Genomic DNA, 14,125 nt, shown 5'->3' with positions numbered 1-14,125 from the left:
GTTTGTCACTTTAATGAGTAAACGTAAATAGACTAAATGGCCTATAGTGGCTTGTTTCATATATGTTTATAGTATAATTTCATTCCCCAAAGTATTTTACAAGGTAAGTATCATTAGTCTATGTTGTAGTATGAACCCAAAGCCTAGAGAAGGAAACAGTAACTTCAATTCAGACTTTTGATGAAGAGATAAAACTTAGTTTTAATCCTAATGCTTCAGAATCCAAATTTCATGAATTAGCCTATCTTAGTTAGGCTTTTATTGCCATGAAAAGACACATAAGCATGGCAACTCTTATAAAGGAAACCATTTAATTGAGGCTGGCTTCCAGGTCAGAGGTTTAGTCAGTATCAGCATGGCAGGAAGCATGGAGGCACACAGACAGACATAGTGCTGCAAAGGAGCTGAGAGTTCTGCATCTGGATCCACAGGCAGTAGGAACTGACTGCCACACTAGGCATGCTTGAGCATCTGAGACCTCAAAGCCCACTCCTGGTGACTTCTTCCAACAAGGCCACACCTGATCCAACAAGGCCATATTTCCTAATAATGCCACTCCTTTTGGGCCTTTGTGAGTCACTTTTATTCAAACTACCACATGCTACTCCCTGGCCCCCATAAGCTTGTAGCCATATCACAATGCAGAATGCATTTAGTCCAACTTCAAAAGTTCCCATAGTCTATAACAATCTCAAACTTGTTTAAAAGTCCAAAGTCTCTTCTGAGACTCATGCAATCTCTAAATTATAATCCTCTGTAAAATAAAAACAAAAAACAGAAGACATAGTTCCAACATATAATGGCATGGGATATGCATTTCCATTCCAAAAGGATAGAAAGGGAGCGTAGTGAGGAAATACTGGAGCCAAGCAAGACCCCAAACCAGCTGGGTAAACTCTAAACTCTGCATCTCCACGTCTAATGTCTACATATTCTTCAAATCTCCACCTCCTTTCAGCTTTGGTGGATGCCTTGTATTTTTTCTCTTGGGCTGGTTTCACTCCCTGTTAGCATCTTTCCTTGGTAGCTATTCTATGGCTCTGATATCTCCAGTATTTGGGGGTCTCCAAGGCAATCCAAGCTTCACCTTCACAGCTTCACACAATGACCTCCCCGGACCTCCATTCAGGGACGGCTCTGACAGAGGCCTAGCTTCAGCAATTCTTCTTAGTGGTGGAGGGAGATTCTGTAACCCCTTCCTTCTGTCCTTGACTCTACAACCAGAAACACATGGCTGAAGCTGTTAAGTTCTGCTACCTGCTGGGCCTAGAAAATGGTCCTCTCCTTCAATTACACCTTCAATAACTTTCTGTTTTCCATGGGTTCCTTCACTGCCTAAGCTTGGCTGTCCTGGCACTTGCTCTGTAGACTGATCTGGCCTTGAACTCAGAGATCTGCCTGCCTATGCTTCTGGAGGGCTGGAATTAAAGGTATGTGCCACTATGCCTGGACCTAAGTTGTTCTTTAATTCCTTTTCACAAGTTGGAAACTTAGCTGGAAAGGGTCTTGCCTTGAAGTCACCACTTCCTTTATTCCATCTAACATCAGGCTTTTTTTTTTTTTTTAAATCTGTTAAATCTCCTAGAACACAGGATTTATCTATATTCCATTTTCTGGTGCCCCTTTTCTCCTTGTATTTTGTATTTTTCCTTGGTCAGCCTGTTCTTTTACATAAGAGTGAACACTAATAGCCACACGACAGAATCAGTTTTGAAATCTCCTCTGCCAAGAGAATTAATCAAATACTCTTCAATTTAGCCTCAGGCAGATTTTTCAGACAAGGGCAAAAAATCAGCCACATTCTTCCCCCCAAATAACACAGGAATTGTCTCTAGGTCACATACTAACATTCTTCTCCTCTGAAACATCTTGAGCTGGGCCCCTATAGTTCAAATCACCCTCAGCACCACTGTTTTCCATGCTCCTGCTAGGATGGCCCATTAATCCCCATCTAAAGTGTTCAACTGCTGTTCTAATCCAAAGCCTCAAAGTCCACATTCCTCCAAACAAAAGCATAGTCAGGCCTACCATAGCAATACCTCAGCCCCTTGTATTAACTTCTGTCTTAGTTAGGGTTTCTATTCTGTGAAGACACACCATGACTACAGCAACTCTTATAAAGGAAAACGTTTAATTGAGGCTAGCTTACAGGTCAGAGATTGAGTACATTATCAGCATGGCAGGAAACATGGCTGCACAGAAGCAGACATGATGCTGGAGTGGAGCTAAAGTTCTACATCTGGATCCCCAGGCAGCAGGAAGTGACTGCCATACTGAGCATGACTAGAGCATCTGAGACCTCAAAGCCTGCCCCCAGTGACTACTTCCTCCAACAAGGCCAAACCTATTCCAACAAGCCACACCTCCTAATAGTGCCACTCACTATGGGTCCACAGGGGCCAATTTTATTCAAACCACCACATAGCCTCAACTAAACTGCAGATAATAGATGAACAATGCACATGTTATAAACATAACTGGTCCTCACCTGTTTTTTAAAAAAATCCACTCTATTATCTAATTATTGTTTCTAATAAGGACTAATTAGAACAATCTTGGTAATGAGAATCTATTATGATTTACAAAAGTGAGTCTGTATATTATAAAATACCATACAAATATGATAGAAGTGGTTAAAGAATTTTCCAAAAATTTCTAAATCCTTGTTCCCAAGACCAAAGCCAAGAACTTGGTGCTTATTTCATTGTATTCCAGTATGCTTCAGTAGGTGTGCATCTCAATGGAAGGGCTATGTATTCAAACGGCCCTTCTTGTTAGTCTGTCTTCTCAGAAATGCAGAATTTTAAAAATCTTTTCTTTTACCCATAAAAGTATTTATAGATCTTGCTTCTTCTAGACCGATGAGAAACATATAGGGTCACTCATCTGAAAGCCCTTTCAGTTCTCTAGCAGCCATAGTACAAAGATTTCAGAAGTGAATCTCAATGTGTTATACACATACATATGTTCCCGGAAATTTTAACAAGTATGTTTTAGAAAAAGAATGAGCACTCGTTACAGGAATACATGGGTATTTAAAGAAAAAACATTGTCAAGCATTTTTATAACTTCAAACATAGTGCTATGTACATTAGTGAAAAGGGCAGAAGCTTCCTAATGGGAAGTCCTGCATTTCAGACTTTTGCCACTTACTACCTATTAACCTTCAGCAATCGCCACTTGAATGTCAATTCCAGTCAAGTCTCATCCTGACTTGGATGCCAGAACTCCTTTTTTCACATGATTGCTTTGAGAATCTATGAAAACAACTCAAGGAAAAGTAGACTATAATTTACAAACATTCGATGAAGTCTAAAATATAAATACTCTTTAATCAATATTTTTGTACACTCAGATATTACTTAAATTATTTCCTCATTAAGAGATCCAATTCTTCTTTTGAAATGAAATAAGTACCTGCAAGATCATAAAAAATACTCTTGATTGATGTGATTCCTACATCTATCTACAACCTCTGCTGTTTCCTTTTATATTTCTTGTCTATTATCTTCACAGTATTTACTTGAAAATGCCCTTTAAAATATAGGTTTCTGGATTATTGGTTTGAGCCTACAAATTCTGACCTGTGACAATTTGGAAAATTTTGTGTGGTTTCTGATCACCCTGAATCATTTATTAAACACTACCAGTCCCTCTGTTCCCTTGTGTCATAAATGTCTAAACTCCTACCAGTCTGGGCCCAACATGCAACTTCATGCAGTGTCCTCACAGAAGATCTTACTGGACCAGTTTCCCATGAGCATAAGGACCACAGGCACCACACAACCGTCTTCCTGTTTTGTGGTCTCATGTCTGCACAGTCTCAATGTCCTCCTTTCTATACAGAACAAATCTCAGACCTATCCCTTTGTTTCCGAGAAATGGCTTCCCCTACTACTCTCAGTCCCTGAGCACCTTTGTTGTCTCACTTCCCAGCACTTTTCAGCACTTCCCACAAATACTGATGATGTCACATAAAATAACTTTTACATACAGCTCTAAGTGTATACACTCCTATCCTTATTATATTCACACTTATTTGCAGCCATTTTTCTGCCTCTCCATCTAGGCTCTTAGCTCTCTCTATAAGGGACTATCTCTGATGTGTTCATAACTAGAATCTCACTCCATCCCTAAATATTCAGTAAATACTATTATTGGAATTAAGAAGAACAAATAGGATTTAAAGGGGAGTCTGGAAAGCACAAAATATTACAGATAATTGTAGCTTTACACCGATTTTCAATGAAGTTCTATTTTGGTACTTACATTTACAAACATATTTTCTCCTAGTCTTTCTGAGTACCTGAAAAGAGGAGAAAACTAAACAAGGGGAAAGGAAGAGATGAAAACAAACAAAACAAAAATTAATTTGATGGTCAATATTTAGATTGCATGGGGTTTACTGATAACATTTGCTGTTTTCTCCTAGGAATTACTAAATAGTGTATTTATTTACTATATTAAGTAGAAAGTCAATCCTGGCTTCGTGATTGTTATGTATTAGCAAGAAAAAACTGGAAAAAACCTAATATAATAAAAGAAATTTTAAATGTAGTGGAATTTCTGAACATATATAAACACAATTTTGTTCTTTTGCAATGCTTTAACAGATTGGACAGTTGCTTATTGGCCCAGGTATGAAAATCAATAAAAATCCCCTTTGATCCCTATTAGATTTTAAAGTACTTCCCAATCTCTGATTGGAATTAAATAAAAATCCAGAGCGGGTGGTATATGCCCTTTTCTATGTACAATAAAGAAACCCACCAAATGGCACAATAGACCTTAATATTATGGGGAAACGCATCTGCCATTTGGTCCACTTTCATTCTGATGAGATGGTTTGGGGTCAGCGCACAGTTGCAGCTCCTAAATGCAAATCACGGCATGATCCCAGCACATGGAATTACATCAGCGCTCTTGATGAGAGAACAGAATCAATACAGAGGTCAAAAGTGCACTGCTGTGAGGAGAGCCACAATCAGGCATGGGGATTCCCTAAGACTGCAATTCCCCTGATGGAAAGGCACAGTTGCAAGAGCTTTCTTAATGTAGAGAGGCTACCTACAGGCCACGAAAGGGCTGGCTGACAGAGGGTTTATCTCTCTGCACACTCATCTCTGTACCAACTTGATTGGATTATGTTGTGGAGTTTGCTAACAAAATGCTGACATATAAGACAAAACTTCCAGAAAATCAATACCAAATAATTGCCTATGCCATGCTGGAAGATGAAAGTGTCCTGCATATTACCCATCTTCAGTTCTAGAGTGGAACAAGCCATGAAGCCCAAGGAACTGAGCTGTTCTTATTGTGCATAATATACCTTTATATACCAGCAGGCAGCACAAATCATTTCCTTCCCCACTGTTCAATACACAGTGATTTCATCTTCCCTATACTCATTTTTTGTCCCAGACTGATGCCCTTAAACACTATGCACCTGTCAGATCCTGGATATCCCTTACCTGGCAACCAAAGGGAGTACTTACAAATGAATCTTTTGTTCCCACGGTAAATGTCTCCTTGTGGTGGTGCAGTTTGATAAGTTTAAGAAATAGAGCACAATATCAACCACACTGTATTTTCCATAAAATGCTGTCTGACAGAATGCACTGCTCAATTTATTTTTATACTGAATGGATCAGCGATGAGGCGAAACAGATACCAGAGGCCCATTGTTATTTGAAATGCTTAGGAAAAATGATTTTTGTACCCAGCAATATTAAAAGCCAAAATATCAAACCAATTATCAATATAACACATATGTTTCCTTACACTTCAGTGGCCAGAGTTGTTCTGTTGTATAACTTTGCCCAAACACTAAGTAATCCTTTGCATTCATAAGCTTAATTTGCCCCTCCTCCACTAAGGAAAAGAAAAGAATATTTATCTTTCGGGTCATAGCTGTGTGTCTACTATGATTTGGTTCCAAAATGTGATTTCAAGCTTAAAGAGCAAAGCAATGACCTAGGAAAAAGGGAGTTTAGTTGTTAAATTTATGACTATAATTACTACTTTATATACTATCATTTTACTGCTGTTTTAAGAAGAAAATAAATATCTGAAAATATTTTTAATATACATGATTATTTGAAACTCCTTTGATGCTAAGTCTTACCAACCTCATCCATTCCAAAGATAGTGTACCCCTATTTATAGGAATATTCACCATATAGTCATTTAAAGGTGCGGTCATAGAAAAGGAACAGGAGCAGAAAGGAAGCTAGGACTGAAAAGAAAATATGTCAAAGTGCTTGTGTGAAACTGGCTTGGACAATAAAAAAGAGGTGAGTTTACAATAACTGATGCTGAAAGGCATATTCAAGTCCTTAGGAGTATGTTAATTTTACATAATTGTTCCTTTGCACTTTATGACAGATACAGAGGCCCTGTTAATGTTATTCCAACTCCATCTTTAATCACAATAATTCAGTAACATGTTGAAATTGGAAGATGAAAGACTAGTGCTTTATTTACATAAATATAAGCAATAAATGAGCAATTCCTGAATTGAACCAAATCAATACACACTGCATTATCGTGTTGACCTCTCTATCTTGAAGGTCATTAAATGTGTGAATCCTCAGAGTAATATGCCATCAAAATCAGAGTCAAGTCTCCATGTCTCCAGGGATATTTTCAACTCTCCTTTATCTCCTGTCTGAGGCTGGTTGATGAATATGTGACAACGTTATTTAGAGGGAATGCAGCACTTGTAACCAAAAAAGATGGTCACCTTGGTGATCCATTCAGAGGATATAGCTGGAAAAGGTTATTTAGTATGTTCCTATTCACCACAGAAGCGAACCACAAATGGGAACACTCTTACTTTTCAGCATAGCATCCTGACATGAAAACCAAGCATATAATTTAATAACAACCAGAAACTTGGCTCAGGTAAAAACATCACATCCCCAGCAACTCAGTAAGATTTTCCCTTCTGCCAACAAATTGTGCCTTTCTGGCAGGATATTACAAACTTGTGAAGAATTACATTGGTTTCGTGTCCTTATTAATAACCCATGATGCAAGCAATTATTTAACATTATCTCAAACTGCCTTAAGAAATTGGATCAGCTTAAAGATATAGAAAGAAAAGAAATTACAATTCTAGCAACTTACAAGAAAAGAAGGCAAAATTACTGTTATATGACTAAATCAAGATTGCTTTTATGGAGAAATCCTGATTTTTGTAGGGGATTATGTTAGCCACTGTCCAAATCAGGATAAAATAAAATTAAAAAATACATATTGACTCACTACCAATTCGAACTATTAATTAGAACAAGAGTTTCAGGATCATTTACTCTTTGAAGGAAATGTATCATCTGATGGCATACTAACAAGCTAAGATAGCAAGGAATAAAATGATTCACGGGGGAAGTTCTCCCTTAAAAAAAATGGAAGAAAAGACACACCAAAAAGATGTTTCCCTATTTTATCCACAAAGCAACTTGGGAAGGAGTTCACCTTTGAAAGCTAAATCATCTAAGTTAAGAAGAAAATACTCTGGATTTATTAATATGTGGAAACTAAACAATAAACAGAAGTTTCAAAGCAAGAAGGGTATGAAAAAAATGTTCAAAAGCAAAAGTTTTTCCTAACAAAAAATTAAGAATACATTCCTTTAAATATTAGACATTTAAATTACAGATTTTTTGATCAATTTTAGGTGGAATAAGATAAGTAGAGTTTTTCATTTTTAAAATAATTATTAAATTATAGAAAAAATAATATAGTATCTGGAATTTGCTTTAAAATAAAAAGTGAGGTTTTATATTTTTGAACTAAAGTAATAATGAACTGACAACTGTTCAAGCTTTTAGCAACCAAGGTCATGAGTTCATTATACTCTTCTATGTACTTGTACATGATTGAAATTTATACGTGTGTACATATATTGTACAGTTTTAAAATGTATATACGTTATATGCATGAGCACACATATGGAAAGATATGAGTATATACTATCATATATAAAGGTATTATACACATGTGTGTATATAGGTACATATACATATATGAATGTATGTGTGTATAATATACATCCATACTGATTAGACTGTGAAGCAGGTTTATGTGCACCCAACCCTGCGTGTTAAACTCTTCACTTTTGTCAACCTTGCTCAAACATTTTCCCAGGTGACTCATTCTTCAGTCACCATAGATTAGGCACTAAAGCTAGGTGTTGGAGGTATAGCAATCAAAATTAGGTTTTTGCTTGCACAGAGCTTACATCCTAGACAAGGAGACAGACATTTATCAAACACATAAAGAATAAGCAGGAAACTTAGCAATCGAGATTATACCCTGAGAGAAACAAAGGATATAGAGAAACTGAAAAAAGGGTGCTTTGGGGAAATGATCACAACACCTCTTTTTAAAAAGAGGGTGTAAAAGCAAGCCTTGAATGATAGCATCAGGATACCTATGAGAGCCTGGGAAAGTACTTAAGAGAGGCCCTCAAGCAAGCAACCTTACTTGGGGATAGCATGATTTGGGCAGGGAACCAAAGAAAGTCAGTTTTATTTGAACATGCACAGACCACACTTAGAGACAGGTTACACATGTAGCATGAAGTGAATAGCATGTACCTGTGTCTTCATTTGCATATATTTGCACATAACCAAAATACACACCTGTATATATCTCCTATACATATATGCACATATCCTACACACACACATACACACACACATATACACACATGTATTCAAATACAGCTGTATACAGTAATAGTGTAACCTGCAAAAATATACAGACCACTCCCTGCTAACAATGGAGACAGCTGCTGGAAAGGAAACAATGGTGGCAGCCCGGGCTTGTCATTTCCTTCAGGAAAGCTGTCCTACAGATAAATATACATTTCTTCTGGCCTTTGCCTTGTAGTTTTCTATAAACATTAAGAAGATTCAATAGGTTTAAAATCAGAGCAAATGAAGTTGGAGGAGATGGGGAGGAAATAAGGTATATTTAATCAAAATATGTTATATGCATGTATGGAATTCTTAAACAATAAAATAGTAGGGTATACATATACCCACTTTTAAAATAGAATGAAATGTGCTATTAGAACCAAAATCGTATTGTCTGCTACTGGAAACAAAGCTAAGGGGCGTCCCCCAGGAATAGCTAAAGGACTGGAAGCCATGGGGGAAACTCCATAGACAAGCTGGAAGACTAGAGTTTCTTGTTTATGCACCCACGACAGCAGCAAACTGTGAGCTCCTAACATCAGAGCTTTGTTTCTTGATGCCTCCTTCGCCTGAATTCTTAAGAGTGCTGAACACAAAGAAATACTGGTTGTATTGTCGAGTTGCTAAAAAACATTAAATGGATGCCTAGATTTTGTGGTTCCAATCAATTTCATATATTTACAGAGCAAGAGGATTGATTTTCAAATACAGAATTTCAGATTAAATTAGTCTATTTAAATAATATGTCTCAGTAAGCCCATACCTAAAAACATGTGTAGGCCCCTCCCAATTATTTTTTGAATTGCTTTCTTTTTTCTTTTAAGCTGCTTAGATTTACTAACCTACACTTATTGTCTATAGAAAAATGAAAATCCCAAGCCAGTCACAAACCCTTTGATCTACAATGGTGCTGTGCTTACAAGACATGCTAGTGCAATGTTGGCGCAAACTTTGTGGGAGTCACCAATCAATACCTGATTTGATTTAAGGGCCACTCCACAAGATGGAATCCATACCCAACACTGCTTGGGTTACCAAGAACCAGAGACTACACAGCGCAGGGACAGGGACCTAGGGGAAAACCAAATACTACTGTTCTAAACATAAATAAATAAATAAATAAATAAATAAATAAATAAATAAATAAATAAATAAATAAATAAATAAATAAAAATAAATAATAAATAAAATGGACCAATAAAATCACACCTAATAACATTCTGCTATACTCATAGATCAGTGCCTTGCTCATTCATCATCAGAGAAGCTTCATCCTACAGCAGATGGGAACAAACACAGAGACCCACAACCAGACATTATGCAGAGAGTGATACTTTGGAACACTGAGCCCTAAATGAGATGTTTCTATCAAATCCCTCTCCTCAGAGCTAAGGGAACCAACCCCACAGAAGAGGAGGCAGAAAGAGAGTAAGACCCAGAGGGAATGGAAGTCACCAAGAAAACAAGGCGCTATAATCCACATGATCAAAACTCATGTGAATTCTCAGAGACTAAAGCAGTATGTACAGGGCCTGCATAGGTCTGCATCAGACCATCTGCATTTATATTATGGCTTCCAGCTTAGTGATTTTTAATGGGATTCCTGAGTGTGCAAATGAGTGGGTCTCTGATTACCATACCTTCTCATGGGCTCTTGATGTGTTAGTTTTTGTTTTCTTAATAATTTTATTTTTTATTATATTTATTTTATTGAATCCCCTTAGAAGTCTGTTTGGGTTTTTCTTTCTGCTGCTGCTCTTTATTTGTTTGTTTGTTTTTTGAGACAGGGTTTCTCTGTGTAGTGGTGACTATTCTGGAACTCACTCTGTAGACCAGACTGACCTTGAACTCTGATCTACATGCTTCTGCCTCCCAAGTACTAGGATTAAAGACATGTGCCACCAACACCTGGTGCCTGTTTATTTTCTCATGAGAGACAGACAGAGATCATATCTAGATGGGAGGAGATGTAGGAAGAAACTAGGAGGAGTAGAGGGTGAGGAGTAGAAGGAGAGAATCAGTATATGCAATAAGTGTCTATTTTCAATAAAAGGAAAAAATTAAAATTAAAACAATTAATTAAAATATGCATTATGATGCAAATTAGCCTTTTTCTTTGCTTTTCTGTTGTGATAAAACACTGAAGAAAAACTTCTAGATCACAACCTATCATTGACAGTAGTCAGGAACTCAAGGCAGGCACCTAAAGACAAGAACCCAGAGGAGAAACCATGAAGAAACATTGCTTACTGGCTCACTCACTGGGTTCTGTTCAGTTAGCTTTCCTATACAGCCAAGACCCAGCTCCCTATGAATGGTTCTACTCATAGTGGGCTGATGCCTCCTGCATCAATTAGCAATCAAGACAATGCTCCATAGACATGTCCACAGGCCAATCTGATACAGACAGTTCTTCAATTGGCATGTCCTCTTCCCAGATGACTCTAGGTTGTATCAAGTTGACTGATGGTAAAGCTAGTCAAGACACTGTTCCTTTTCAACTTGACACAAAACACACTACTGTTAAATCATAACTTTCTTGTCTGATCTCAAGAGCTCATGCTAATATAATCTTAAATAGAGGGGGGAAAGTTCTCACAGCATTTCAAATTTTCAACACTAAAAGTTCAGAGTCTATGATACCCTTAATCTCATAGAGAAGAAAGTAGAAGATAAAATTCAACTTATAAGCATAGGAAAGGACTTTCTGAATAGGGTTCTGATAGCACAGTAATTAAGACCAACAAACGACAAATGGGACATCATGAAACTAAATCTTCTATACAGCAAAGGACACTATTATTGGAGTGAAGCAGCAAGCCTGTAAAATAAGAAAAAAAAATTGTCAAATACACATTTGATGGTGTGTTAGTATATAGAATGTACAAACAGTTCAAAAACAAAACAAAACAAAAAAACAAGCCTAAATGTCAAGAAAACAAACACCCCCCTTATAATTAAGGGTATTATGAAATAGAGTTCTCAAAAGAAGAAACAGAAATGGTCTAGAAATATTTTTAGTGTTCAAAACACTTAGCCATCAGGGAAATGCAAATTAAGTCTATTTGAAATTTCTTCTTACTCTAGTTAGAATACCTATAGAGTGATCAAAATGTGCACAAGGTCAAGCCAAACAAAGTTCTAACATGGAGAGGGGAGGTGGACACAAAGTCCTGCCTCTAGCTGAATAGCTGATAGCAGGTGATAGCTTCTAGAAGAGGGAGGGTCTGTTTTTCTTAAGGATTTGGAAGACCACACATCTAAGAATATATAGGTAGCACAAATTGCATTTGGTGTATTCAAGAAAGGAAAAAAAAAGAGGACAAAGTGTGGAAGGTTTGGAAGAGGAAGTACGGATCTGAGAAGAGGTAGAGATGAATATGACCAATGCATTGTACAAAATTCTCAAATAACTAATAAACATTTCTTAAAAGTTAAGAAGCAAATAACAACAAATGTTGCAATGGATGTGCAGAAAGAGGAACAATTATTCACTATTGATGGGGGTGCCAGTGGTACAGAAACTGTTCAAAATCACTGAGGCGTTTCCTCAAAAATCTATAAACAGAGCACCACATGATCTAGATATACCACTCTTGGACATACACCAATGTATGGACTCTATCCAAACATAAAGATATTTGCTCATCACATTCATTGTTGCTCTATCCACAACAGTCACAAATTGAGAACAGCCTAAATGTTATCCAAAACCTGATGGTTGAATAATGAATGTGGTACTTTCACATCCAGAAAAGAAATATTACAATTTTTTTACATTTTAAATGAATTTTAAAATTAAAAAATTATAAAAATTTTCAGGTAAATGGATGGATCTGAAAGTAATCATTCTAAGAGAGGTAGCCCAGAAACGTAAAGACAAACATCACGTGTTATCTCTCATAGGTGGATGCTTGCTTTGAGTGTTTAGATACATTTTTAAATTGAGATACCCATAAATGTCAAGAAACTATGGAAGGGCTATGGAAATGGCTTGTAAAGAAGGGAAGATAGGACACTAGTGGAATAAAGGGCATCTGGGGGCAGTGGAACAAAAAGGATTGAGTAGGATAAGGGATGTGAGGACAACATAGAGGAGAACATGGAGAGGAGTAGTGAACACTGAAGACCTTTGAAAACTTATGGATCCTAAAATATATACGTATAGAAAACCAGTTTAAATGGTTCCAAATAACAGGGGCAACACACCTCCAAGATACCAAAGGCTTTCAAATAAGAATCCCAGTGCAAGAAATGGATTGCTTGTTGGTTGGTGGTGTCCCATGAAGCTTCATACATTACAGGCTATTTCCAGTGCTCTTGGTTACACCCCAGAATGAGACAGTGAGACCCTATTGCTAAAAACAGCACATCCTTGAGCCACAGGATGTGGAGAAATTACTTGAGATTCTTGTTAGCTTTCACAGTACAGGAAGGTGCTATGCACGTGTTTACCAGAGGAGATAAGTAAACACCAGATTTGTCCAACTGTGAACCCTGCAAGTTCAACAATGACCAGAATGGCAAGGAATGTCCACTGATGCAACAGTGGAAGAAATGTTATGGGAGGAACCAACCACTTTCTGATTAGGTTTAAGACTCACACCACAAGATGGAGCCTGGCACCATTATGAGTGTCAAAAACCTGTGCCTAGATTCATCATAGGCCTTAGGGAAAAACCTACTACTATTATTCAGTCAAGTAGACATTGTATTAAACCAAGTCTTAATGAGTAATTAGTACATCTCTCAAAACTCATCAGATAAGTTTCTTTCTGCAGTAGACGGAGATTACCACAGACACTAACATTTGGTCAATATGCAAGGATAAGTGATTGCCCAGCTCAGCATGGGACATTTATGTCACTCCCTATCCTCCCAAGGCTCAGGCATCATTGCTGAAAGAGGGCAAACATGATGATCAGAGCCAGAAGTAGGGGATGACTACAAGAGTACAGTGGATTTGAACAGGACAGTTGCACATATGAAGCCCCAGCAGCTATGACAGCATACACAGAACCTGCCCAAGATTAAAACAGACATAATCCCAGCATGGAGGAGCAAGGTAGTCACAAAGTCCCACCCCTAGGTGAGAAGCCCTTGGTAACAGATGGCTGCTGGGGAGAATCAGTTTTTCTTTAGGTACACAACTACTGAGAAACAGTTCGTGCTCCGGCAGATGATCCTACATCCAGGATATACTTACAGCACTAAGTGGACTCTTTGGGTTCAAATTAAAAACAAAAAAACCACAACACTTGAAATTGGGAGGGAATTTGGTGGGGATTAGGGGACTAATTGAAGGGGAATGAAAGTAGGGTGGATTTGATCAAAACACGTGATATGCATGCATAGAATTTTCAAACAACAACAAAAAGTCCAAGGCTTCTTTAAAATCCAAAGTCTCTTGATTGTAGACTCTT

At 37.5% G+C, this 14,125-nt stretch overlaps 1 long non-coding RNA gene across 1 annotated transcript in view; it reads right to left on the bottom strand.

Moving 5' to 3' along the window:
* The window catches only part of LOC128096414 (uncharacterized), a 55,785-nt gene that overhangs the window by 14,552 nt on the left and 27,108 nt on the right, over positions 1 to 14,125 (bottom strand). The window contains exon 4 of the long non-coding RNA XR_008213638.1: positions 1 to 14,125. This exon is cut by the window's left edge and continues 14,552 nt beyond it. This is a non-coding gene — a long non-coding RNA (uncharacterized LOC128096414).

The sequence above is a fragment of the Peromyscus californicus genome, unplaced genomic scaffold, assembly GCF_007827085.1.
Source record: "Peromyscus californicus insignis strain IS unplaced genomic scaffold, ASM782708v3 Scaffold_5__1_contigs__length_169319896, whole genome shotgun sequence".
Taxonomy (NCBI): domain Eukaryota; kingdom Metazoa; phylum Chordata; class Mammalia; order Rodentia; family Cricetidae; genus Peromyscus; species Peromyscus californicus.
The sequence above is the reverse complement of the archived record's forward strand: the minus strand, read 5'-3'. Positions and strand labels throughout refer to the sequence as shown.